Consider the following 22,516-nt stretch of genomic DNA (forward strand, 5'->3'; position numbering starts at 1 on the left):
GATGCAGGGTACGCACACATGTGCTCACGGCGGCTATGGTGGCGAGCTGGGCAAGGCTGAGTAAAGGGCTGCGAGTTCCTCCTATGTGCCAGGTGGGGGGAGGGTGGGTCCAAAAGGAATTAGCACAGGGAGATCCCAGGTGAACCAAGGAACCGGGCGGTTTCAGCCCTAGCTCTGTCAACACGAGGTCTTTGAATCTGTGCACTGCCATCTTGTGTGGCCTTGTCACCTGATATCTCTAGGAGCGCGATCTCCATTTCTTTGGTCTACACTGTTGGTACAGCCATGCCACTCTCCCGATTGCAGGCTTCAGAAAGACTGGGTTTGGACATCTCCAGGTGTTTATTTGGTTTTTCCTATTTCTTGGTTTTTAATTGGTTTCAGATGTGAGTACCCAATAGAGGCCCTGAATAAATAAAACAGATCATAAAATATGGCCAAGCAAAATGGGCGTGAGTAATCCCAGAGTGCATGGAAATGCACTTCCAGAAAGGCTCATAAATAATGAGGTGGAAACAGTAGTCTATTTTCCCTTTAATGGAAAGCCAATTAGGAACCCTCTCTGGACTGGGGGGAATGAGCCAGGTTCCTTTGTTCTGTAATGAGGAGGTGGGGGTGGGGTGGGCGAGGGGAAGCCAGTTGGCTTGCCAGAACAGGGCAGAGAAAATACTGCGGTCACTGGGTCTGTGGGGAGTGACAAAACAGGAAGTTCCAGGCCTGGGCTTCCCATCCCATCTCAAGTTTCTCCAACTCCTTCCCAGTCAATGCAGGGAGATCTTCAAGTCCAAGCTGACTGGAGGAAAAAGAACTATTTGGAGTCCCCCCAGCAGGAAGACTCCCTGTGGACTCACAGGATCCTGTTGTTTCGGACCCAATATTGGCTCCTGCCCCTCCCTCAAGGAGACCAGGAGGAAGCATCCTGGCTGGTACCATTGGGGGTGCGGCTTTGAGCAGCAGGAGACAGGAAGACAACGCAGTATTAGGATCCCAGCAGACCTCCAAGGAATCATTTCCTTCCTGGCACTTCCTTTCTGCTGGCATGTCCTCGCCCATGCACCTGTCTTCTCCTAGCTGCTAATGCCCGACACAGAGCTTCTGGGTAGAGTACTGTAGATGATCTCATTCTACAGAGGCAGAGGACACGTAGTGTCCTCCACCCTACAAAGGCGGGACTTGAGAAACAGAGGAATGCGACTTTCCAAAGCCACTGAGCCTCTGAGTGAGCATCAGCGTCGGAAATCAGTTCTCGTCACTCTCTACGACTTCAGGGGGCTGGTGCCCACCTGGTGACTGAATGGGGATCCTGGTGTGTCTCTCTCCAGAAGCCTGAGAGATGCAGGATAGCAAAGTGGTTAAGAGCAAAGCGTTTGGGGGCGGCCGATTAGCTCAGTTGGTTACAGCGTGGTGCTCTTAACAACAAGGTTGCTGGCTCGATCCCCACATGGGCCACTGAGCTGCGCCCTCTGCAACTAGATTGAAACAACTACTTGACTTGGAGCTGATGGGTCCTGGAAAAACACACTTAAAATAAATAAAAGTTTGTTTGTTTGGTTGGTTTTTTAAAGGGCACAGGCTTTGCAGTCAGTGCAAAGTGAGATTTTTGAGAATCCCTCTAACCTCTTAATAGTTGTGTGACCTGATTCTGCATTTGTAAGATAAGGCTATTGACCTTCGTTTCTACTAATGTGAAGCAATACATAGTGGCAATACTGCTATAGTTACTATTTTAAGAAGACTTTGTGGCCAGCCAGCCCTTTGGAATAGCCAGTGGGTTCCCCGTGGAGCCCCCCGTGGGTTTGGGAATATCCCCGTAGAGCTCCCACTCTCAGTGGGCGTGGTGCTCTCTGTAGAGCAGCTCAGGGCCCAGGGAGGCAGCTGAGCATGTCCGGCCACATGCAGCTCGTTTCACACTAGTCTTCTTGGAGGATCAGAAGGTCTTCAGTGCCCACCAACAGCGAGTCACTGTGGGGAACAGCAGGCCCCTCAAAGCCAAGTCTGCTGGTGCATATGCTTCCAAAACAGAATCGGTTGCAGTTTTAGGGAGAGAGGAGTCCACCGAGCCACGCAGCCGTATCGTGTAGGAGCTGGCCGGCGCTTCAGCAAAGGCCATAGATGGAGAATCTGATGTCGTCATTCGTCATGATGACTTTTTAAAAGATTCTCTTCCCCTAGTGAAATGGGTAAACCACTGCTCACCCTGTAGTGAGATCCCAAGGAATTCATTGAAAAGCAGAGAGGTCCTGAAGAACATGAGGTCTTAGGAGCCTGGACCCTTGACGTTTGCCACTGGCCACCTGTGGAAGGCAGGCAGGTCCCATCACCGTTTGCAGGTCACTTGTTCAGCAGGACAGAGAAGCAGGGACGAAATATTTGTGAACCCCCCATGATGGACTAAGGGCTTTAACCTTTAGCCCATGACATGTATCCTGGTGTCTTCCTTACACAGATGCAGAACCTGGGGCTCAAGAAGTTACATAATTTGCCGTGGTTCAGGCTCTGCATCACTCAGAGTGTGATGGTTGCAGCAAAAGCAACTCATTCTCAAAACCCCCAGGGATACATGAGCATGCAGGCCTTACAAGGACAAGGGTGCAGTCTGCTTTGGGGTTGGAGGTAGAAGGAGCTGATTAACAAGCTCATTGGGGATCGTAGGCAAGATGAATGAGCTCCAACTCATCCCCCCACTCAAAATGGACCCTCTTGGAAGACAGTCGCACGAGTTTGGCTGGGTCACCTGACCATACCTTGGGCAGGGAGGACATGGCACCTTGAAGGACAGTCTCATCCAGGCTGGACGCAATGGGAAAGGAGTAATCCCTAGGGGAGAATTGAGCTACTGTTACCAAAAGCATGGGAAGGGACACTGCTGATAAGCTGGTAGGCACAGCCAATGTCCACTGGTCACCATAGGTGAGTGGCTTCAAACTAGGTCAGTGACCCAAAGCCCATGAGGACTGCTAATCATGCCCACATGCTGACCCTCCATCTTGAGTGGCCCTTACTTCTCTGTCCAGACGTTTGGCTTCCTCTTTAGTGGGCCCCATGATGCTGGCACTGCTTGGGAAAGGTTCATACCCTGTTGGAGAGGAAATCTCCAAAGAGGGCAGTGGAAGGGGAAGTGAAAGAGATACAGTGACAATTTAAGAGTTAGAGAGTGCCATGGAGAAGTGGGAAGGGCCTGTGGCTTTCTCAACGTGGGAAAAAGACAAATCACTAGGAAGTTTTGTGGGGGGAAGGAGACAGGGACCAAATGTGAGGTAGAATTAGAGAGGCAGAAACTGTTCAGATCATATATGAGGTGTCTTCTGAAACATTTAATCAAGGAGAGAGTTAAATTAGAAATTGTGGATTTAAAGAAACATAGAAGGGGAAAGTATATAATTAAAAACCCACACTTGGGTTTGAAATTTAGTTCAGAGCTTCCCGGCAGCTAAGGCAAAAAGGGAAACATGATGGTTATATAATTTTCATTGTCTCACAAACGGAAGTGAATTTGCAAGTCAGAAAACACAGCCTTAATTCTAAGTTCTGAAAACAAGATAAGCCGGTGGGGCGTTAACTATCCAATGGAAAGATTTTCTGCTGTAATTTTACTGAGCCTGAGAAATGTCATTTCTAAGGCCATTATCATGTGACTTGTGAAAAGTACAGTATTCCTATCAAGGGTCCATCTCAGGGCTGGAAAGTTTCCTGAAGGTTATCAAGTTCAGAAGCCTCTCCCTCCATTTACTGGGGCATCACTTCCACAACAGCCCCATACGCAGTCCTCAGACCCTCCCCGTGTTCTGCTCTGTCTCCTGCAGGCGGTGTCTCTCAGGCACCTTATCGCAGGCTTCCTGCTCCGTTAGGCTGGTGGGCAGCACTGGAGGAAGAATGGGTGATGCCAGGAAGTGCCCACAGGGTACTTCTCCTTATCCCCTCCTACCGTGGACAGACTCTGGGGGCGTCTGCTTTCCTCCCTGGCTTTACCTCTCTGGATACACCCTTGTGGATGCAGCTTTGCCCAGGAGCCCTGGCTCACTCTGGTAACCCCCATCCCTCTGTCCCTCGGCAGATGGTACTGGTGGCTTCCCACGCTCCTCATCAGTAGGCTGACGCAATGCCCGCCATTTGGCTTCTCGGCTCTTCCGTGCCCAGCAAAACAAATTCCTGTATTCAAGCCCCCCTGTTTTCAATACTTTGGTGGTTTCTATTTCCTGGGGGAGGCTCTGCCTGACACCCTCACTAACCAGTCATCCAGCCTCCACCCAAACATCCCAGGAAGTGGTACTCCTTACTTCCCAATCAGGGCGGTCTGTTTCATCTTGAAGGCAGGGCCACTTGAAGGCAACAGGTGAGCGGCGGTTTGACATGTGGATGGATGAGAACTGCATTAAAGGAGGGAGTACGAAGAACTTTCTGGGCAGAGAAAGAAACGTACAAAGGTTTGTTGTTTATAGTGAGTAGGGCATAGTCAGAGAACCACAAGCACTTTGTGTAGTTGGAACAGAGGCTGTGTTGATTCAACAGACACATTTTCAGCAGTACCGTGGACTAGTATCTTGGGGAACGTAGAAAAGGAATGTATGAGGCCTAGGCCCTCAAGAAGCACCCTGAAATGATTCTGTCCAATCCTTTGGGGGTTTTAGGACTGATCCACAACTTTCTCCAAGTGCTGCTCTAATCCCAATCCCTGAATGTACAATGGATTCTTTGATCTGCTGTAGTTTGTTTGCAAATGCAGTCATTCTCCTCAAGGCCATTCTTCTATATGAAAGTGAGGGTGCAAGGTGGCCTGGGCCTGTGGCTGGGTGGCGCCCGAGACTCCTGGCGCTGGGAGGTTGACTCGCCTGACTCACTGGGATGGAAGAAAATTCTCAGAGGAGGTGGAGGTTCATTTGAACCTATTGGCATTTGTTTGGAACGTTGAAGAAAGGGGCAGATCCAGGTTTTGTAGGGCCTGAAAGCAGGTGGGCTTCATGGGAGGGTCACCATGCAGTTGCACAGAGCCCCGAGTTTAGAAGGCGCCTGAGCCTGGTTTCATGCTCTGTTGTCACTATTTTGAAATTCTTAATCATTTTTGAACAAAGGGCCCATTTTATTTTGCCTTTGGCCCTGCAAATTATGTAGCCTGTCCTGCATGACACTCATTTCATTTGGGGATCCCTCACTATAAAATCAACACAATAATAGAAATAAAATCAGGTACTGAGCCTTAAAAGGTACCCTGAAAGCCCACTTCAGCTTGGGGGTGTGGGCACCACTGACCTCTCGCATGGTCTTCCAACTGCAGCTGGGGGGTTCTTGGGGGTTCAGTGGACAGAGGTGTCAAATGGACCCATCTTTGCTCCCCTGCACATTCCACTTTTGCTTTAACTGAACAATTCTACTTTGTTCTGAATTAGGAATTGAGCTGCGGGCTGTTTTTCTTTTTCTTTTTTTTTTTTTTTTTTCCAGGGTCCCATGACTCACTTAGTTTGAAAACCACTAGTTAGACAAACCACATCACACCAGGCCTTTTGTTGTAAGGAATTGTCTTATTTCAGAGGCCCCAGGTGACCCGCTGACCTGGGGTGTCTCCAAAGCCAGGTAATAATAGGCCGTGCTCTAATCTAAGGAGACTCTTCTGTATTTGCAGAGAGCTTTGAAATGTTCTGGGAAAAAAGCTGATCCGATGTGCAAGGTATTATATTCACGGAGAGAAAAGCCCTCCCAACTCTTTATAAAATGGATTAAGCCAGTTTCTAAGGGCTGCAGGTTTGTGTGATCTCAATCCTGCTCCTTAGTCCCGGGCCTCCACCTTCCTCCTTTGTTTCCAGGATATGCACCTTCCTGGGCCAGGGCCCCGACGCTTTCCTGGGCAGCCCTCCTCCCTTCCCAGCTCTCCCCTAGGGAAGAACCAGGGATGCTCTCGCCCTCGCACCCACCCCACCAAGTCTTCCTTTTTCTCTGGGCACATTTCACGTTCACAGGCTCGGATTCGATGGTGGGAAACCTGAACAAAATATGGTAATTACGCCATTTATCGTTCAGTGACTCAGAGGGGAGGCACAGCTGGGAAAAGTTGTGGATCACAACCCCATGCGATATTTGACAGAATTATCAGTCAAATATAGTTCACCCAGCAACACGTTTCTATCAGTCCTTCTTAGCTAAAGTTAATTAAGTGACAAGAATGACATCTGCTCTTTTCAAAGGGGTAATACCTACTTCAGGGCTGCACCTTTGGATGGATACCCAGACAGAGCCCTCCACAGTTAGCCAAAGGTGGGTTTTCTAAGGCGGAACCAGCTGTAGACCAGGAGACTGGAGCAATCATGCAAGAGCTGTGCTGGTCAGTGTGCCAGAGCTTCCGTCTATTCCACAACGTGGAGTAAGGAAAGGGGTGACCATGGTCACCAGCCTCCTGGAGAAGCTCTGCCTCAGGGCTCAGGCAGAGAGAGCCTCACTGAGGGATGAATGTGCATGTGTGAAGACAATGTAGAAACTTCTCCAGCAGGTGGAGGGGCCCCGAGCCAGCACTGCCACCACCTGGAGTCTTATCAGTTGCTGATGGGAAGCTTCAGGCTGCTGTTTTGTATTTGTTCTTTCTTTGTTCCTTCTATCTATGTACAAAGGCTCCCAGAAAACTACAACCTCTGTGACTTGTCAAGCCCACTGGCACTTATGACTTCTAAGTTTGCTTCATGCCAGGGCCCTGGAGGGTGTTATCATCTCCAAAGTAAATGATGAGGCCAGGAGCTCACCTCCACCCACCATCAAATCAGCACGTCTGTCTGTTGGAAATTGAACGTGGAAAGCTGGCTTTGTTTCTCTATTTTTAAGTTAGTTAGACCCACCCACAAACTACGGGCTGCCAACCATTAAAGATGAGCTCCCCTAGCTCTTTGCTATGATTAATGAACTCCCATTCACAATTCAAAATCCATCTCGTTGATTACCTCTTCCTGGGAGCCTTCCCGAACCCCACACCCCCTAGAAATTGTCATTCACTTCCTCCCTAGAGCAATCTCGGGGCTCTGTGTACACTTCTGTTTCTGCATTTATCACATGGCTTCATAATCACGTCTTTGCTTCTCAGGTTTCCCTTTCTGGCTGCGATAACCAAGCCTTCATAAATGTTTCCCGAATTGAATAATTAAATTGTTTATTAAATAAAGTAATAGACTGGTGACCTTATGCACAGTAAATGTAGGATTTTTCTGTAATGGATCTACTTCTCTAGCTTGTGGTACTAAACATGGGCACATCTCGTTTCTCAGTTAGTTCTCAGGACACTATACATTGGGAATCTCACTTGAGGTTTCCCCTTTCTCCAGGCTCTGATCAGGGTCATTTGCCCCAACTCTCCCTTCCTTTGCATTGATTTCTCCAGGGCCTGGGTGTCTTTTCCTGTTCTGTCCTGCCCATTGATTTACTTGGGACCCTCCAGATACATCAGTGGATCCAAGAACTAATTTTCAAAAGAGAAGAGGTTGGGGTCTAGGTTTTTTTCTTCCCATGGTTCTTTGGTTCTTGTGTAAATTTGCCCGCTTCCTCCTCAGCAGTCAGCCCCGCATACCAAGAGGATTGGCACAGGGAGGAGTAGCCTTTGAGGGCCACATAATGTCTGTTTCCCTCCCCTGCAGGGCAGTGGCTGCCTACATATGTCCCTTAAGAAATTCATTCCTGAAAAGGAAGTCCCACCTCAAGATGGCGGGTGAAAGTTTTAACTTCCTCCACATTGTTCATCCAAGACAACTGAGTTTGGTCTTTGCCCTTAAAAAGCTGTTGTTTTCACATGGGAGAAATCTGAGAAAATGGAAGCCTCAGGTTTTTCTGCTTGCCTCTGCCCCACCCACACTTTGCAATACTGAGGTCTTCTGCTCTTTGGAGCATGAGGGGTATGAAAAATCCTTTGGTCTGTACAGTTTGGGGATCAGTGGCCCTGTCGTCATGACAACTGTGTCATCAGGGCATCTCTTGTAACTGACAGCAGGAGGTGGGGCTCTGTGTCTGGGATTGCCCCAGAGGCATCCTTACCCAACCTTTAATGCCTCCAGCTCCGAGGGCTCCTCACCAAAGGAGGAGGCTGAAGATCAATGGCACCCCTTCTCTGGGGCTCACAAATGGCTAATTAATTAATTATACCTGGTCAAACAAAGAACTGGTTGGGCCGGTGTTCAGAGTGCCATTGCCTGTTACAGAACTATTAGCAGCTGACAGGCAAGGGATTGGGAGAGCTGGGTCAAGAAGTCACTTTCTCCTTAGCGTGAATGAGCAGCACAGTGACAGATGATTACTGGAGTGATCACATTATAAGGCATAAAAATGTCAAATTACTATATTGTACACCTGAAACTAATATGACAAATATGAGTATAATATTGTATACCAACTATAATTACATTAAAAAAAATGCGGTTCCTCAGTCACAAGGCACATTTCAAGCTCAATTTCCACAGAGTATTACACAGCACAAATTAATTCTATTGGACATTATCATGCAAAATTCCATTAAGGGAGTGTTGTTCTAGTGTCAATAATGTGTGCTTGTGCCCACCTCCCCATCTCTCCTGCTTGTGCATACATGGGCACTTCCCTACTCCCCAAGGCAATGAGATATTCACTTCTGTAAGATGTGACTTACTATGGCCCTTCCGGGAAATCGAGTTTCAAGAGGAGATCCAACCAAACAGAAAAGCTCTGATAATAGGATTCAGGTTTCAGAGCCTGGGGAAAGACCCTCAAAGGAAATGGAAAACAGGATGGAAGATGATTTCCTTATTTTGGGGGATAGGGTGAGGTGTAAACTCTCCTGTCCAGGAGGCAAGTCCCCACCAGCCAGGCTCTGCCTTGGGCCCTCTTCTCTTTTCCATACTTACTACCAGGGTCCCCACTTCTGCCCTCTGGGGAGCAGCTCCACCCTAGGTGAACCTGGAGCTGGTCCCAAGAGAAATGGTCTTGACTTCCCTCCTCCTCACCCTGACGCACCTCCTCCACCCCACCTCAAGGAGCTCTCAGAAAGGCAAGGCCAACCCTTCTCCTATATGTGGGTCACTGGGCCTTCTGGGGAAAGGCATGCTGAAATCATTTCTCCAGAGCCAGGCATTGGTGAAGTTCAGGCAGGCTCTCTTTTCTGGTGGGGTAATCCTGGACCCAGGGAACAGGTAGGGCAGATGGCTGACCACAAGCCCTGCCTCTCCTGCTTCCTGTGCCAATCTTGACCAGCCAATGGGAAAAGGCTCTTCCTCACAGTCTCCAGCCAATCAGCAGGCAAGGTGTGCACACGCTTAGTCCCAGCCTGGCTGGGTCCTTTTCTGTGTGTAGCCAGTACAGAAGGGCCTCAGTTAAGGGTCATGTATTATATTACCCTGTTTCCCCAAAAATAAAATCTAGCCAGACAATCAGCTCTAAGGTGTCTTTTGGAGCAAAAATTAATGTAAAACCCAGTATTATATTATGTATATTATATTATATTATATTATATTATATTATATTATATTATATTATATTATATTATATTATATTACATAGACCTGGTCTTATATTATAGTAAATTAAACTGGGTCTTATATTAATTTTTGCTCCAAAAGATGCATTAGAGCTGATTGTCCGGCTAGGTCTTATTTTTGGGGAAACACTGTAGGTTGGTCTTGACCCCACTAACGCCCAGAATTCTACCAAATAGGGCTGCCTGTGGAGTAGGCACGATTCCAGCCAAAGGCTCCTCAAACCAAGCCCCACGGCCTCACAGGAACCCACAGAACAGGGCAGAATGGCGGGCTTTACCCACCATTCCTCAAACAACTCCCCCCACCCCCTTCTCACCATCCCCCCCTAGGGGTCTCCTTGAATCTGCCTTTTCCCTCTAGCAGAGAGTAATGAAAATTAACTTGTCATTTTCCTGAATTGACATATTTTATGGCTGACTCAGACTCTTCTGGAGCTAGTATTAGTGAACTAAGTGAAACTGCAGCAGGAAGAGGAACAAAAGGGTTCTTATTCCCCAAGATGGAACTCCAAAGTACATTTTGAGCATAAAAACCTATTTGAATGGTTCCTCCTTCCTTAAAAAAAAAGATAAAAACCATATAGTCATTAAAAACAACAACTCAAAGCAGCATTTTCCGTTTCTCAAGATTTTGCACCACACCCTATGAGGGGAAAATGAGAATACCTCTTGGAACCAGGATGTCAAGTTCTAAATTTTCTCTGGTTCAATGTGGTTTTCAATGATAAAAAAACAATAACATCAGATTTTTTGGAAAGTGGGAGAAATTACAGGTTGATTTTATTTTCCCTTTCTCTTTTACACTGACCTCACAGCATCTCACAATGACAAGAACCAGGTCTCAAGTTTCGTTCACATATTCAACCCCAGTTTGGAAGTTAAGATGGAGATATTGCAATTCTTATCTTTGGAAGAGTGGGATGGAGAAAGAAAGGAGAAAAGAAGGTGGAGAGAGATAAGGGGCTGGTGTTTGCAGATGTGGACAAACTAAGCAGCACCAGTGAATGTTGCATCTGAAGTGACCCCCAGGGAGGTCTTGTCCAGAAGGTCTCAAACTTTTTATTTGTCTGTCTGTCTATCTGCCTCTCTCTCTCTCTCTCTCTCTCTCCCCCTACCTATCTATCTATCTTAAATAGCAGGACTTCCTGCTGTTTTGTCCCCCAAATGACATCTTAAGCAAAAGCACAACATCTAAAAGCAATAGAAGTGGTGCCTTGCAAAACACCATGGCTTGGCCTTCCTTCAACCCTCATCCTCCTGAACACCCCAAGCTCCTCAATACACCGTCTGCATACCAGAGCTGTAACCCAAGTCCTGAATGTGCCGATGAGGAAACTGAGGTACAGAGAGGGGAAGTAATTCACTGGAGAAGAGTTGGAAGATTTCTCCAAGGTGACATAGTAAAGACCTAACAGAGATAGATCTAGACACTTGGAAATGAAGTGAAGTGGGGGCGGGGGATAGTAGAAGTGGTGGTGAAACAGCTGAGCATGAGATGACCTTAAGGGGTGTAACTGAGTGGACTGCACAGAGCATGGTTCCAGGAGGCTGGAGACCCAACAGGTTCCCCATGTCTCTTTCCTGCTCCTCACTAGCTGCTCCAGTTCTGAGGTCCCACTTGAGCTCAAGATTTATAGCGATAATGCCACACATGGATGGTTACAGCTTATACGTTTGACTCAGGAACAAAAGGAACAAATACACACGTCAGTATGTTTAGAAAGCCTTCCAATCATTAGTTTAGAGCACCATGGCGAATTTGTTGCATGTGATTCTCTCTACTCTCATTCCACACCCATGACAGGCATTGCTAATCAATCACAGCACCTTTTCCTGCTGAGCCTAAGTACAACCTCAAAATTATTTTCAACACAGCACTCCAGGCTGCTATCACCAATTAATCAAGAGCTGTCCCTTAGGGTGAGATCTCTTTGCTCTTCCTGGTTTGTGCCTGTTAAACCGAACTCATTGTCTCTTGTCCCCTGACACAGTCTGACAGCCTGGACCTCAGAGGTGAAGCCTGGAACTGTATTTCTTAGAATCCTTTTTCCTGTACAACTCAAGTGATAGCTAGTCCACCAGTGAGAGGCACTCCTGCAAGAACTGGAAGTGGAGGAGAAGGAGACCTGCTATCATTCTTTGGTGACAACTGCCCCTAGACGCCTGGGCAAAACGCAGTCTGTTGAGAATGGCATGTTCGGGTGCCTCAGGCTGCTGAGGTGGGTGGTAGCAGCATCTACCGGGATTGCTGGGTCCTTTGCAGCTTCCGGGTGAGTTCCTGTAAATCACCCACCTCTAGCAGCTGCTGGCCTGACCTTTGCTCCCCCAGCCCTTCCAGCAATCATACAAGTCTCCAGTTCCCTGTATTAGAACCCTTCCTACTTGGAATACCCAGAGTGGCTTCGGTTTTCCTGACCTGTGCCCCTTCTGGCTACAACAACATTAACGCCTCGAAGGCAGGGAACAGAACTTGGCAGTAAGATGGAGGTTCCCCACCTTGCTACACACGGGAAGCGCGTTCTTGTTGAGCTTAACCGTCTTGTGTTCAGTGTTATTTCTGTGGTCTGCCTACACAGAACACAGAAGGAAGCTCGGAGAGGGAGAGTTCCAGAGAATCAGAACAATGGCATTATAGAATTTGGAGCTGGAAGGACCTTTGTACAGAAACAGGAATTGTTTTCATTTTGCGGATGGGAACAACTGAGGCCCAGAGAGAGTTACAGCTAGTTAGTCCCAGAGCTGGGGCTAGGATCCAGATCTACTGATACAGACCTGTTCTGGTCCTTGGCCCCTAGCCTCTCAAACAAGGGGATGCATCTGAGCTTGCAAGCAGCGTACAGCCAAGCTGAGCTCTATCCCATAACAGGCTGGCTACTTTGATGTGAGGCAGTAAACACCTAGCTGCAAAGGGAAGCCAAAGTGAGCAGAGTGCGCAGACCCGAGTTCTCCACTTTGCCCAGGAGAGGGGAAAGCAGCATCGGGTGGGTCTCATGACAGCATGAGAACAGGAAAACCACATTGTCCTAACCCTAACCCTACCATGGAACCCTATCACTTTTCCATCTATTAATAGGCAACTCATCTTAAAGAAATCCTTTTTTCTGTATCCAATTGTTGGCAAACATGTCATGGAATTATAACAAACAGTGTTGATTTATCACTGTAATCATCCTCTTGCCTCCACTGGCCCTGAGGTCGTGGGCTACATCAGGTCAGATTCCTAGCGGCAAGCCACTCATTTAGCAGAAAAGGAATTTTTTTGGAAGGCTCTTGGGGGAGTGACAGAATTATCAGGAAGGCAGGAAAACAACGCCTGGAAACTATGCCCTGGACAGTGGATACCCCAGGACACTCCAAACCCTGGTTGTGTGGGTGACCCCCTGTACGTGGCCCCTGGAGGTGGCACCCCCTTCTGGGGCAGCAGCCTCTGAAAGTGGCTGTAGCTGCTGTGGGGACTCGGAATGAATTCTTCACTACCTTTGTATTTTGAGATGCCAGCTCCAGATTCATCGTCTGCTTGGGGCATCTGGAGAGGCCAGATGCCCACTTTCCCCTGATTGCTGGAAGCTAGAGGGGTCCTCTAATGGGCTCTGATGCTGGACAGCCACATGACCAGTGTCCATTGCAGGGTCCACCTTGGTGGCGTGGCTTCAGAGGCCCCTCTTCTGTCAATCTAGCCACACTTCCTTTTACCCTTCTGCCTGAAAGCCCACATTAATGGGGGTTTTCTGGACTTAGGGCTTTGCTTCCTATTAAAATATAAAGACCAAGTCTTTCCATCACTTTCTCCTCAGTGTGGATGAGCAGCCATTGGGCTATTTTCCAGAACCCCCAGTCTCGCCCTCTGACATAGGATGCTGCACTAACATCTTTGTGGACCACATCTTCTGGTGGAATGTTACGCACCCTGTCAGCCCCTGGGGAAATGAGCCTTGCATCCCTGAAGGTGGGGGCGTAGGTGGGGCGAGGGTCACGGCCCTGGATTCTGGGAGTGCACAGGGTGTCTTTCCTTTCCCCTAGGATCATCCTGGAGTGAAGGAACCAAAGTCAGTGCAGGAGGACGTGCCTATGTACATTCTCCTGCTGAACAGTTTTCTGAACCTTTGGCAATTCAGTTTGGTGCTGGCCAAGGCAGCCATACATTCCTGTTGTCACCGCCACTATTGGCTGCCAGTTTCTGTTTATAGTACATTTCCTAGGTGCCAGGCAGTATGCTTGTTAAGCATCTAACCCAAATTAGCTCATTTAATCTTCTCCACTTGACAAAGAAGACAACTGTTGCCTAAAGCCACATAGCCAGCTTGGGGCTGGGATTTGAACACAGGCAAAATCCAGTCCCTCCCCACTACCCTAGGCTTTTTCCCAAAAATATAGCCCCCATGCCACCCCTCACAATATGACACCCCATACACAAGGAAATAGAGACAGAGCTAATTCCCAGACAGAAATTCCTGAAGTCATATTCGGGAGCTTTTCTTTCCTCAAGTAATTTGTATTTAGTGTATCAAATCCTTAGTGTGTCCAAGGGTCGAGAGGTTCTGAGAACCAGCTGATTCTTAGGGCATCTGGCCTGCCTGACCACTCTGAGTTTGGACCCTCTCAGGGAGGCAGACAGCAAGGCAGTGGGTCTCTCAGTGGGTAGAGAGGAAGGGACAGAACCCCACTAAGGACCCATTAAGTGCTAGGGAGACACTAGAAGCTTTTCCTCTGTTGGCACCGTGGTAATAAATGAACCAACCAAATAAGAAAAGCAAAGCCTATTTATTCTGAGCTTGCTGCAGCAAGGGAGGCAGTCTCCATCATTACACTTTGGCAAAGACTCAAAGGCAGGCAGAGGGGTGGGAAAGCTCTATAGTAGAAAAAAGGAAGCTTCACATGTGCCATGATTGGAGGCTGCTGGCCTGGGCAAGCTAGAGGCGGGCTGACTAGTAGTGGTTTGTTAGGGGGGCATATTTGGCTTACTCTGGTTGGTCCCGTGTTGGAAGTTGGGACAAAAATTAGGGAAGCTTTCAGTTATTAGTCAAGTCCTGTCTATTTGGGGTCTACTGTTACAGAAATTATTGTGCAGCGTCCTGGATTGTCACTAGAGATAGCAGGTTGGCGTCCTGGGCTGGTGATGGTAGATAAACAGTTACTGCAGTCGTGGATCACAGTTCTGTGTTTATGGTGCAGTCACTGTGCCATTGTGTTTTCAGTCTCAGCACTTAGTCCCCACAGCAGCCTACCTTACAGACCCGGAAACTAAGGCCCAAGGCAGTCAAGTAACACGCCTGGACTCCCTCAGCTGCGTTGGTATGTGCAGCCAGGTCTGCCTGGTCCTTGATTCTACACTTGTCCCCCCTTGAATCCATCCCCACACACCAGCCAGTGAGTCTTAAAGACATAAGTCAGATGGCATCATTCCCTGGCTTGAAACCTCCCAATGCTCCTTTCCCTTTCTCTCACCTCCTCCTCCTCCAGATGCTGCTTCAGTGCCAGGGCTTCTCGCCACGCCTCCAGAGACTCTGCCTCTCCCCACCTCAGGGCCTTTCCGTAGGGCTGGGACTCCCTCGCTGGCCCTCAGCATCCTTCAGGACACAGTGAGCCCCAACGGCTGCCTCTGCCGCTCAGGACGCCATCACCCTTTCATTACCTGGAGGGCACGTCTCACAACCCTAAGTGGGGCTTTCTGCTGTTTGTGGATTACCTGCCTCCTGTACCAGACTGAAAATTCCCTGAGGATGTGGCATTGACTTACCCTGTTCTGTTGTGTTCTCAGGGTCTGGCCTGTAGTCCGTACTCAGTAAATACCCTGTGAATGAACAAGTGAGTGAGTCTTTGCCTCCTTCCTCCTGGGGCTGCTCTTCATATTCCTGAGAAGGTGCCCCAGCTCCCTCCCCCAGCCATGATGAGGGAGAGGGTGACAGGCAGATCCAGCCTCAGGCTGTGACTCTGAGAGGCTCAGGGCAGTTATTTGTTCCCCTCTTTGGGATGAACTGGGCAGCGACTAAGCAAGTACCTCTCAGGGGAGAAAATGGGGTACTTCCAACAGCATGTGCCCAAAGTACTGAGGGTCAGATGCAAAATGGATGGGTTGGGTGATCTACTGGAGACTGTCAAATGCTGGTGACAACGCTCCAAAGTCAGTTTCACCGCCATCCACATGTTGCAGTCTGCGAAGACAGGCTCAGGGCAGTTATTTGTCTAAAGCCCCTGGCTAGTGAGGGGCTGTCCCCATATGCTCCTCCCTTTCCTTCTCCACTGCCACCCTCAGATGGTTTCATCTCATGATGACCCAGAGGAAAACCAAATTCAGATGGTAGATCTGATCCTATGGCTTCCAAGGCAAAACCCAAGAACTGTGAAGGCCTCAAATATGACTTCAGGAAAATCTGTGGTTGGGAATTATCTACATGTTTCTAGGGACACGGCTGTGACACACCAGCGCTGCTCCTGGGAAGCCACTCTACGTACAGCCTTCCAAACCAAACCCTCCCATTTTGCAGATCAGCAAACTGAGACCCAGAAGGGAAAGCAACCTGCTTAGGGTCCCATGGCTGTTTTCAGAGGCAGGAGCAGAACCCAGGATTTCTGAGGCCCAGCGTGGTGCTTTCTTCATGGTAGCGCTGATTTAGAAGTGGAGGGTGGGTCCCACTAGAAGTCAGGGAGACAACAAAGTTGTGGCCTTCAGGACCCCACCTCAGTAAGGTGGGAAATGATGTCTTTGTGGCATGTTTAACCATCCCCATCTAAAACCACCTGTCTCCCCACCAGGTTCCTGATCTCCTCCTACTGTTTCTTCTGCAGCAAACGTTTTCCGAGACTATTTATTCACCTGGAGTAGCACTGACTAATAGCTACAGCTTGGAGTATGGTTTCTCCTCTAACTCAGGGGACAAAGCTGTGAGAGTGGAGTCCCTCTATCAGCCTGAGACCACTGAGCCCCCTTCCCCTTTTGATGATCCATCTGTTCAAAGTTGAGTGCATTTCATTTTGCAACTGTAAACTGACTCCTGTTTTAGGTCAGCCATGGGAAGAGACAGACTCAAGTCCTGCCACACATGGCCTGATTTCAATCTTGAAGGCTTGTTGGTTTGTGCTGATGTCACCCAACCAAGATTTGACATGAAACTACAACAGAAAGCTCGGACGGGGTGGGCGGGGAGGATGTGCTGTGAGGGTAGAGGAGAAGAAAGCTAAAGTTCTGTTTTAACTATTGGAGAGGAGAGCACGTGGGGCACAGGACCGGAAGTCAGGAAACAGCGGTTCTATTCTTGGCTCTGCAATGAGCTTGCTGGGTGCCCTTGGGCGGTTCACTTCCCTTCTCTGAGCCTCAGTTTCCTCATTTTATAAAACCAAGTGGAGGATCTCCAAGCCTCTTCCTTTCACTTCTAAGGAGCCCATGATTCTGGCTTGGTCCTTGACCCTGGTGAAGAAATCAAAGACTCGGTTTCATTTCATAACTTGGGCCCCTCAGCACTTCCCAGTTGGGGCTGGGAACGGGACCAGGCACTCACTGACCAAGCTAATCTGAGTTTCAGGGAGGTGGCCAGCAGCCTCTGCGGTCAAAACCTTACCCAAGAAAAGGATGGGCAGATGCAGGCCGGATGAAAGCTTTGTCCTGTCACCCAAGGGCTGTGATTGGCACCAGGCATGGATGTTTATTCAGACTGGAGCTTCAGCTTTTGGAGGCTCAAGTATCATTAGCCGCTGTTTTTGATCAATGGAAAACAGTAAAAGCAACAAATAATAACGTCCATTTGCTGGCAATTCCAGTCGTTTGTGGCATTTAATTAGCATAATTGACCTGCACTGGAACTTTTTCTCCACCTGAATTTAAAAATACATCACTGCCCCTACACCCTAACACATCTGAGAAATTTTTTTTAATGAGGTTTTAACTAAAGCCCGATATCAAAACACTGTATAATACTTTTATCTCATTGAAGACATTTGATGCTTATTAAAATATGATTGCTTTAAGGCTTATTTTGATTTTTTTGCCCAAGAGTGTATGCAGAGCCTTGCTGCTCAGATAATAACAAAGAAACCTTAAACATTAAAAAAACACATGAAAGGTAATATGTTCCCCATTAGTCCCAGTATCATTTCCCCAGGATTACTGCTTTCCAAATATAGCATTAGTTTAAAAATAAAAGGCCATTTACAGTAATGGGACACTTGCTACTACTTTGGCACACATGGGCCTTCCAAGGGGCTGGCACAACAGCTTCATTAAAGGGGGACGGCAGGGGAGAGGGCTGCTTAGAAAAAACTCCAGCATGCCTTCTCACAGGGCCCCGGACAGGCCACCTGCCCTGACCCAAGGCCCGTGTCTAACGAGCCTCTGAAGTCCTCTTTCAGAACTGAGTTTTTTTGCACATTGTTTCTTCCAGGGATGAAAACATTTTTGGAAATTGACAAGTAATCAATGGGACGCCACCTGGGAAGAGAAGGGTCATCCTGGAACTCTGCATTCTGGGAGAGCGTGGGGCTGCCACCAGGGGCCAGCAGCCAGTTGGGGTTTCAGGGATCCTTTTGTCCTGGGAGCCAGGAGCTGCAAAGTGCAGATGGGAAGATTCCAGTCATTTAGGAAGTACCCATGGATAAGCTTGGTTTATTTGACCCAGACAGGCGTATTTATTTATTTATTTTTGCTAATGATAGCTGAAGCCCATTTTAGTTGGATGAACTAATCTAGCTAAGGGACAGAATAGTCATGTACATAGAAAGGCTCTCTCAAGTGCAGCAAGGGCCACTCCAGCTTCCCCGAGCTGGCCTGTGTTGAGCACCCACCGGAAGCTGCCAGCCCGCTGAGGGCCCCTGAAGAGACTCATGTTGCACGTTGGCTATTTTGGGCCAACAATGCAGGTCCCTTCCGGTTTCGGGAGCCGGTCTCCTGGCACTCATCAAGCACCCAGCTTCGAGAGGCTTCAGAGAGCCAGGGAGCAAGCTTCCAGCCCTAAGGGAGGGAGAAGCTCTCCTGGTTTTAAATCCCCAACTAAATGCCAACCATACCTTGTTGTCAGCAGAGAGGGGAAGATCAAGAGGGAGCGATGGAAGAGAATGGAGGCGGGTAACAAGAGGTAAAATTTATTGCCCTGAAGCTTGCATTCTCCCCAGAGGCAGGTGGCATTGCCCACTGGGCAGGGGGCTCTGCTTCACCAGGCACTGCCTTTGCCAAAAGGAGGGATCTTTGCATAGAGCCAATGACAGGTTGGTCAGGGGTTGGGGGTGATGTCTCTTGTCCATTTTGGACTGTCAGTATTGGAAGCTCATTGTCTGACCTCATCTAGTTACTGATCTTGATGCTATAAATTCCTCCTTCAGGCCAAGGATTGCTCACTTCCCTTCGTATTCCTAGACCAGAGCAAGCAGTCAGCTCCCTTGAACTGAGAAAACAAGCCCCTGGGGGTAACAGTCTCAGGAAAAGACCAGAGGCCTCGAGGGTGGAGCCAGGCCCAGGGTGGTTGTTCTGTGAGAACCACGTGACAGCTTGTGTTTACTGAGTCCTTACGATGGTCCCGGTTCAGAGCTCAGTGCATTGCATGGTTCTCTCATTCAACCCTGACTAAAGGGAATCTGCCTTGTCTAACTTGCAGGGAAGGGGAACTAGGGTACAGGCTGGTTGATTAACTGGCTTAAGCTAGCACAGCTCGTGAGGGGGGCAGCAGCCTGGTTCCTGCATCTGAGCCTTGGCCACCATGCCAAACCTTCTCCTGTACCTCTTACTGACTCATAGTCCTGAGCTCCCAACAGTGGCTCAAAAACCCACTTGGAGGGGTAGAAGATGGAGTCAATCCCTTTGGAACAATGCTGAATTTGGTGTCGCTGCATTTTTCTTGGGACTCTCCTTCCTTAGGAGATGATCAACAGCACCAGAATTGAACATGCAACCTGTAGGTACAGAGTACACTGCTTCTAGCACTTTGATGCCCCAAGGAGAAACACAGATCAGCCCCAGACATGAGTCCTGCCCTCCAGGGTTTCACATGGGTGGTGACTGAGAGTATCCACAAAGGGCCATAGTCAATGGTTCAAAGAGTGGGACAGCTGCCAAGGAATTTGCATCACAAAACGGGAGTTTTGAGATTCACTTTAGAGACCATAGAGTCTTAATGATCAAACTACTGATGGGGAAATAAAGAAGGAAAGCAATTTGTCCAGCATCATCCAGCTAGTTTAGAACAAAGCTGGGGTCAGAACTCAGAGGTCGCCACGTTGCTAGCCTCTTATTCTTTCCTATGAGTCTGTAGTGCTGGTGAGACACAGAGAACAGTGGTTAGCAAATTCTTTGAGGAACTAGTGACTTGAGTGGGACCTTGAAGGAGCAGAAGCAGGTTACCAGGGAGGGAATGTGGGGACCCTGTCGATGGAGGAAGCGGCATGTCCAGGGCATGGGCTATGTGGACATAGTGTGCTGGATGGTGGATTGCATCCCCCAAATCAACTCTTAATAATGAATAGGGATTGCAGGGAATGCTGGGTTGAAGAGGATTCTGGGACGAAAGAGCCAGGACCAATTAGTAATGTTGGCCAAGACAGTGGGGGAAGGAAGTGACTTCCTGCTGCCTGCTTGTCATCCCAGGCATAAGGTACACTTAAAGGACAATAACGTGTCAGCTTTTTTGACCTCCTGACTGGGGATGTGGGGGGTGCAGGGTACTCACGGCTATTTATTAATTTCTCTTTCTTGAACAATTTCCTGCTCAATCTGACTCATCGGGCGCCGACATCAGCACTTTTCCCGTCTCTATTCCATGAGACCCATCACCTGCCAAAGCTGGGAGGCCCTGCAGAGGAGGCAGTGGGTCCAGTAGTCTTAGGGGGGTATGGGCCGGGGTTGAAAACAGCTGCCAAGCTCCACAGGCTCCCGGAAGAACCTCTTGTCTCCTGCATTTCAAACGGGCTCCGGTGGCCACTGCCAGAAGGTGCCACATTTCTGCTGAGTCAGAGCCACTTCAGATTCCATTCACCTGTAATGAGTGAGATTTCCCGGGAAACATTACCATAGTGGAGGCTGCCTAGGTAAAGCAAGAGGACAATCTAAAAGCCAAAGGTTATGACTTCTGATCTAAGTGATGGCTTTGAAATATTCAACACTCCCCTGGAACCAACTTGGGTCCGTGCTGTCCTTCATTCATCTGAGAAAGAGACAAAGTCTGTCCAACACAAAGGAGCCCCTGGGCAGTTTGGCGGGAGATCCGTGGGGACCTCTGGCTAAAGTGTCTGAAGGGCAGGTAAGAGCCCGATGCACAGGGGCCCGGGGCTCAGGCAGGTACCAGCTCCCTTGGTCTAAATTCTGTGTGTTCCCTCTCCAGCCAAAGCAAGAGCGCGGGGCAGCCGGTGGCAGAATACTTCCCGGGTTGGTGGTCCTTTTCATGGTTCATGTGGTGTATTTCCCCACCTCGTGAGTGTAATCTGACCTAACAGTGTGGAAGGCTTGGAGGGTTTTGAACTTGCCCTACATCAAACACGCCCCCTCCTCCACTCGGGAGAAAACCCCAGCCACTCTCTTACAGATTCGGAGGGCATTTGATTGTCTAGAACACATCAAACAGCTTAAGTCTCCCTTGAAAAAGTTTTACAAGAAAATCATTGAAGACGAGGCGCGGTATCCTTTCCCTCTCCTCCTCCTTAAATTCCAAGCCCAAGCGTATATTCCCCATTCCCACACTCTGGTGCTGGTCGGCGGCAAGAGCGGCGGGAGCCTGCATCATTATACTTGCAGGCCACGGCTTGTGGGATCTAGTGATTTGGACATATTTTATTTAACCAGCTTAGTAAAAGGTAATATTCAGCAGCTGTGATCTATAGCAGAATTACAATTTTCAGGGTCAAGGAGGGATTTTGATATTAGGAGGTTGGGCAGAATTGCTATGAAATCTCATGAGCTGTCTTTAAAAATAAATGAGAAAATAGGTTATCCAAGAGTCATTGTAAGGGAAAAATCAATAGGCAGTGTCTATTCACTTGGGCTATCAAAATCCTTGAAATTTGAACAAAAGTTTCACGTTTAGTGTACTGTTGGTTTTGAAATACCAGCGTTGGAGGCTCAGTGGGTACAAATTCATTGCGCTGTGCATCCAAACGAGGCGAGTCTTGTGAAGCTGCTCAGCTCCCTCGTAAGCTGGGGGAGTGTCTTGGTGACCAAATTAGATGAGTGAAAGAGAAAACCATTTTGTCCATGGCAGGCGTCCACCCGCAAACACTGAGACACTCCTGCTGTGCCGGGAGCAGGTGTGGCTGGAGGCTCAGGGTCCCTTCACAGCCCACCTCTCGTCCAGCAGGAGAGTGGATCCCACGTGTCCTCTGCCCACAGCGCCCACAGTGTCTCTGCCCTCAGACGGGAACAAATGACAACTTAATGGGGAACTTCCTGGTGGGGAACTTCTGGCTGAGCAGGTCGTCTAGAATGATAGCTGTTATCTCTCATTCATTCATTCTCCATCCATAATTTCCCCCCCTAGTGTTACAAATGTGTCTTCAGATTTCTTTTAGGATGCTATACCCTTGGCATTGAATAGACTGAGATCAGCCCACCTCACCAAGACTGCCTTACCTCTCCAGGTCTCTCTTCTCTGTTACTGAATTCCTTTGGCAGGTGATTGGCAGGTAACTGCTAGGTCTTCCTCACCAGCCTGTGAGCTCTGGGCAAGGCAGAAACTCTGTCTTGTGGTTCAGTGCTGTTTTCCAATCGCTGGTGCTATGTCTGACAGTTAGTGTTAAACGGTAACTTTAAAACATTTTTTCTAAATGAGTATTTTTTAAAAAACTTTAATTTATTTTTAAGTGTGTTTTTCCAGGACCCATCAGCTCCAAGTCAAGTAGTTGTTTCAATCTAGTGGTGGAGGGTGCAGCTCACAGTGGCCCATGTGAGGATCGAACCGGCAACCTTGGTGTTAAGAGCACCGCACTCTAACCAACTGAACTAACCAGCTGCCCTAAAATGAGTATTTTTTTAATGAGTGGAGAAATGAGTATGTGCCTTTTATTGCTCTAAGACATTTCTGAGGGATTTTTAAGGCCACAATCACAAGGAATCTTTAAAGAAAACAAAACAAA

General features: G+C 48.5%; 1 long non-coding RNA gene across 3 annotated transcripts; it reads right to left on the bottom strand.

Annotated features, from left to right (window-relative positions):
* Positions 1-573: 573 nt before the first annotated feature.
* Positions 574-15,621, bottom strand: LOC141572788 (uncharacterized). 3 transcript variants are annotated; one of them, XR_012498283.1, is made up of 5 exons: positions 15,471-15,621; positions 15,210-15,263; positions 4,278-4,398; positions 2,745-2,817; positions 574-2,294 (listed from the first exon to the last, which is right to left on the bottom strand). It is a non-coding gene; the product is annotated as an uncharacterized LOC141572788 (long non-coding RNA). The 3 variants fall into 3 exon arrangements; XR_012498281.1 differs by lacking the exon at positions 15,471-15,621 and having other exon boundaries at positions 15,210-15,421; XR_012498282.1 differs by lacking the exon at positions 15,471-15,621 and having other exon boundaries at positions 2,745-3,862; positions 15,210-15,421.
* Positions 15,622-22,516: the final 6,895 nt, after the last annotated feature.

Source organism: Rhinolophus sinicus, linkage group LG07 (assembly GCF_036562045.2).
Source record: "Rhinolophus sinicus isolate RSC01 linkage group LG07, ASM3656204v1, whole genome shotgun sequence".
NCBI lineage: Eukaryota > Metazoa > Chordata > Mammalia > Chiroptera > Rhinolophidae > Rhinolophus > Rhinolophus sinicus.